This window comes from Apus apus, chromosome 6 (genome assembly GCF_020740795.1).
Source record: "Apus apus isolate bApuApu2 chromosome 6, bApuApu2.pri.cur, whole genome shotgun sequence".
Classification (NCBI taxonomy): Eukaryota; Metazoa; Chordata; class Aves; order Apodiformes; family Apodidae; genus Apus; species Apus apus.
Genome location: NC_067287.1, coordinates 33,730,639 through 33,736,638, shown reverse-complemented (window position 1 = coordinate 33,736,638; position 6,000 = coordinate 33,730,639).

The following is a 6,000-nucleotide window of genomic DNA, read 5'->3' as shown; positions in this document are numbered from 1 at the left end:
CAAAGTTCCCATCCGTGTCTGAAGGTCATTGCAAATAGTGCTGAACACAGAGTGCCCATCCTAGACCATTATACTTTACAGACATTGCGAAGGCATTAAAACTCAAAATCTAATTTCAGTCTCTTCTTCAGCCAAAGATTTTGTACACAAGCTTGGTAAACCTGTTCATCTTTTTCTCGAACTCTTTCATCTATATGGTCACCCTAGGCTACGTTACTCATGACAGGAACTCACAGACATGCCTGATCCAATACAATTTCCTACCCTGTCTGTCCTGTTTCTCTCTCCATCTGTTCCAGACCTTGTGGCCCCAATTACTACTTTTGTCTTTGCAGCTTCACAGTGGAATCAGATGGAAGTGGGAGAACAGAAAGGGGAAATAATTCAGTGCAAGTATGTTAGGAAACAACAAAAGAATATGCAATGGCCCTCAGAGTTAGTTTCCTGCTGTGATAGCTCATTCCCTGACTCCTGCAGTCCTCATTCCTCCTCATGTAAGGCTAACAATGGTCAGGAAAACAAGTGTCCACACTTTCACTTCTCTTGAAGTCTACTCTCCACCCTTTTTTTGAGGAGTCCTACCTGTCACATTTAGCAATATTTTTTCTTTGTATTTTTAGTAGCATACTGAAGGTATTCCTTTTCAAAAGCACTGACTTAGAACTGTAAAGTAAAACCACAAACAAGGCATCAGTCAACACTGATTTTAGAAAGATGATTAAAGGGTTATATTAAAGGAAATTATGTACAAATATATTGCATAAAATTCAATTTAAAATGAACAATAGAAAACCATAATCAACTTAGACACTTTCCTTGTCCTCTTACTCATGCCCACACATACAAGTGTTTCTCCCCTCTCCTACAAGACTGAAAATGAGTGGAAAGTCATGGCAGGAAAATTCTTGATTAAGCCAATTAAGCCTCACAATGAGATCGGTCCTTCAAATGCCATTTTAAGTCATACTTGGGCTATGCCAGGAGTCTTATCGAAACGGGGACTGTACAATTGGATCTGAAGAAGAGCCAGCTCAGCCTACCCTGCTGCCTAGAATACAACAATTGAGCATCTGGCTAAGGGGTGTGCTGGGAGATAGAGAGAGAAGACAGCACTCCAGCTTACACCTTCCTGGGCCACTTCCTTATCACTATCACCTGCTAACTAAGTTTCAGTTGATAACGGATATGTTTCACAAATTAAAGATGACTGATGACAGTTTCTGACTAATAGCCTGCCTCTGAAGAAACACCTGCAAATACCAAACCCCTGGGAATAAAATGAACTGTAGACCTGTGCAACCCACCAAAGCATAGAGAGGCTTGATCCAGCCACCTCCTGCCTCCCAGCCTAGTTTAAGTCCACCGAACAGAAGAGCTTTAAAAAAAATTGACTTCCTTCATCTCATCCCCAGTAAATGGATTCCCCAGGATGGACTGAACTTTATGGAATCCTGACAGTCCACAACTACCCTAGCAGCCAAAGTACAAGGTAAATATTTTAGAAAAGAAACAGCACTTACTAGAATTTGGCTACAAAACTTTTATCCTACTAACATGCAAGGTTCCGGCCCTTGTTACACTGTGTCAACCAGTCCTTTGTACTAAACCAACTGTACACAAGACTATAAAAGGGAATTTGTGAGATCTCAAGACAAAATCCTGAGTTTTCTTTTCAGTGTGGTTGAAGGCATTTTTCTCGTCTTGTTTGAATCACTAAGTACTTTCCCATAGGCTTTCATAAGATGAGAAACCAGTATTTCTTCACATACAGTAAATGGCAAATTAACATTCCAGAAAGAATTTCAAACTTAAATGGATTATCTTTGATTTCTTCAGTTAAAAATTCATTAACTATAATTTTACCAACTAGAAGTTAGAACCAATTATGTACATGCAAATAGTCACAGAGTAGGGACAGTTCTCCATTTAAAAGAGACAAAAATCATTCATTGTTGACATGAAAGAATGCAACCTGCTACAGTGCTGTGCTAATGTTTCTGGCACTGTTAGCAACTATGGTAGCTACTGAAATTCTTTCAACAAGTTACCTCTTATGAATGCAGTTACAGTACATCATAGGACTTAGAAATTTAGACTTCTTATACCAGATAGCACTACACCAAGTCAGGACTCAGCTTTGAGAAGTACATAATCACCTAGCTTTCTTCTTCTAAGCAGAGCCTAAGCAGATGTTAATGAGGATAACTCCCGTCGTTAGCCAGGCATGTTTTTGACTGCTTTGTCAAAGCAGCACGCTCTCCCAGTGTGCATTTGAAGGAAGCCTATACTGTACAAGCAATACTATAGATGTGCATATCTGTAGTCATGAAGAAGGAGCATAATTCGTGGCTAATAAATGCAGTGAATAAATTAAAACCTTTCTGTTCACAATGCATCTATACACCTGTTCATTTCCTGGGGTATATTCATTACTTGGGTTTAACATACTCCAACGTCACCAAAGCAGCAAGGCAAGCTCACAGCAGCCACTTGCCTCCCATCACTTGCTCACAGCTTGTTCCCCCTCCCAGCAAGCTCCAGGCTGACAGGTCTTCTAACATACTACCTGTTTGGTATCACAGCGCTTCTCCTTCTAGTTCCCCTTTCCTGTACTCTCTACCATATCTCTGCTCCATGCAGCCCAGTACAGCCTTTCTGTTCCTGCACTCCCTCTGTGCTGGGTCCCCTGGCACCACTGAAGCACCAAATAAAGCAGGGATTGCATAGGGAAAAGGCAGCTGCAGTGATGGCAGCCTGACTGGCTCTGTGTGAGCTTTGTGTGTGGAAAGGCAGACAAACTCAGGTCCAAGTGAGCACCACTTCAGGTGTGCTTAGTAAGAGGAGCTCCAAATGACACTGTGGGAGCTGTTTCTGCCCCACGGACGCCAGTGCTAGCTGCAAAACCCCAAATTTATTACATATGCAAACCCAGCAAATGGAGATCCACATCAGTTATTTGGATCCTTACATTCTAGAATTTTTTTACATGTTCACAGTGACTGGTGACCAACAGTTGCTAGTTACTGGCAGACCCAAAAGCCAAGTCACCATTGCCTTGCATGAAGCAGGCTTCTCATACATCCCCTGGATCACATTTCAAATTAGTTTTAACAACCACCACCACAATTTTACTATCTAATACTCTACCATCTATAGATGTAACACACACAGAACCCCAGGGTCCAAGGCTGTGAAGCAAAGGAAACTGCAATTGCTAAATTGCTTCAGATGTTGTCTTTGTACACAATGGGAGAGCAACAGCATTACCATAATTTTGTTGCTTGCTTCTAACTGGTATACACTGTCATTTAAGCAAGCCTCATAGTTACAATTTAATAATTAATACAATACATAGGATACTAAGTGCATCACTATAAAGATGCTGATTATATTACAGCAAAATACCAAGATTCCAGTTTTCTAAATCAATCAATATGGTTGCCTCAGTTACACAAAGACAATTAAATTTTCATTGCAATTCACTAAGATTAGGTATAAATATTTCAATGAAGAGGATAAAAGGAGATTGTTAATATTTTATTTATTATGGGTAACACTTTTAAAACACCTTTCAAGAAAAAAAAAAAGAAATTGAAAGCAAGTTTGTTTCTGCAGCTTAATCTTGATTTTTAAGGGCTTATTAAAAAGGCAAGAAAAAATTCCCTAGTAGGGATAATGTTTTCATTTTATATTCAACAGAAAGTGTACTTTGCTTATCACTGGAAATTACAGTATTTACAGTATTTCAGACTGAAAACAGAGGTATCTGACACCTTACAATAATAAAGCCTGTTTCAGGTGGATAGGTGAGTCTTTTAAGGGCACTCACAAGAAAGAGATGGACAAGGGATTTGTAAGTAGAAGAGTTTCTTTAACTCATCTGCTTAATGAAGTACAAGGCCTGAGAGATTAGATGTATTACACTTTATTTAACATTAGATAGTGGATTAGGAGTATGCTAGTTGCCCTGGAAGATTACACCAGTAGCTGAAGAGTGCCCAAGTCCCCAGCAAATTCCAGAGCTACTGCCAGAGGCACACAGGGTGTCACAAATAAAAACGAAAGATACTCCAAAGCCAGGCTGGACACTATGTGTTCAATGGCTCTTCAAATACCTAGCTACACAGGCCAAATTCCCAGTTGGATTGCCCTGAAACAATGGCTCGTAGCAATGGGCAAGTCATTGCTTAGTGCCCCAAACCCCAAGTAGGTGTTGTTGTAACAGGCAGCAATATTACGAGCAAGTATAGGCAAAAAATAGTAAGAAAAATGTGCCTGTTTTCATAATGCTTAAGATCAAATCCTACACTTAAATAACTTGCATGGTTTCAATGCCTGTGTACAGCATTAAGGGCTTCATATAATATTTTTCTGATGTAAATGTCTTGGGTTTGAGTCAATAATTAGAGAAAAGACAGTATGACCAAGAGTCAATGTGAAGTAATGCTCCTGTTAACACAATTTTGATACGAAGCAGTAGGGAAAGCACTCTCAAAGCATCAAGCACAGTTTCTGCCACAGCACTACCTGTAACTGGAATTACAGATATCCATCACAGTCTCACACTTGACTTGGAAAATTTACCTTCCATTGTTCTCAGTGAGAAAGAACTACTGATTATATCACCTACTTCATCAAAATGTTACCAGTGGAACTGAGACTTTAAATCAGTGCCTCTAAGGGTCCTTTGGCCTGTGAAAGAAGGCCACATCATGTGTTATACATGTGGATTCTGTAACTATACCTACCTCTTCCTCAGAAATGCTTATGGAAAGCATATTGCTACTTGCCAACAGATCAAAATAGTTTTAGATCATGTTTGAAAATATTAACTGGCTTTGAAATCGTAAAAGAAAACAGAACCTTACTCTAGAGGTCAGAAGGCAAAAAAAATAAAGAAAAGCAAACTATAGCTGTTTGTATCTGGGATACACTACCCCTCCTAGGACTAGGAACAGCTGTTTGAAATTTGGAACAGCAACTGCTATTCACATACCAGCGCCTGGTGCAACCGTGCCAGGCCTGATAATGTACTTTAAGTGCTTCAGTGTTGTATGTGTTAAATAAAGCAATGCAGTAGGAGCAAAACAACAAAAGAAAGGAGGAAAGAAAAGAAAAAACCCACAGAGGCACTGCTATTTTTTTTCCTCACTGGGATTTTATTTCATAATAACCTTACTGCCTTTAAATTTGCAATGGAACAGGAGGAGTTTGGCTGTGGGTGGCTCCTTTGCTCTGCCCTGGGCATCATCACCAATGAGGTCTCTGCAGCCAAGGTGCTGCTGCTGCCAGCTCAGAAGCACCCCAGGGATCTACAAGGGTAAGAACATAAGCTGAAGCTTGGGTGAAGACATCATCCTCTCACAGGGGATCCTGATGTCTCTGTGAACAGTCCACTCTTCTAGCCACTGGGCAATTGCACTAGAATATCCTCCGTCTTAAGACCCAAACATATTGCATTAAATACTTCCAGTACATCTAATTAAGTGCATCTCTCAGTTTCTGGAGGATATGGGCATGAGCACCTTTCATTTCCTTTATAGATATAAACGCTTCTCAAGAAGAAAATAATACAATCAGAGCTACATAAAACTGCTTAAAAGAGACTGAGAAAGAATGGGTACAAAATGGCCTAAAAAGATCTATTACACTTCAGGAATATTTGTTAAGGTACATCTCAATTCTTTATAGTGAGGTGTTATTTAAAATGCAGTATTTCAGATGCAAATATTTGGGAACGTGATCATTATCTGTATGGAATAAAAGGAAAGGAGGAGGGAAATGACAATTACCAACTGGGAAGCCCTAGGAAGCAGATTTCAGGGCATTATTATGCAACGTAAACTGTATTACATGGCCTGAAAAGTTCATAGTTGCTTATTAAAAAATAAATTGTAAACATTTCATTGAGTTTTATTTTCTATGTTGGTGGCATGCTGTTGCAAAATCCATTGGATTATATTTGCTGAGGTGCTAGTGGTCACCAGCAATGAAGACACT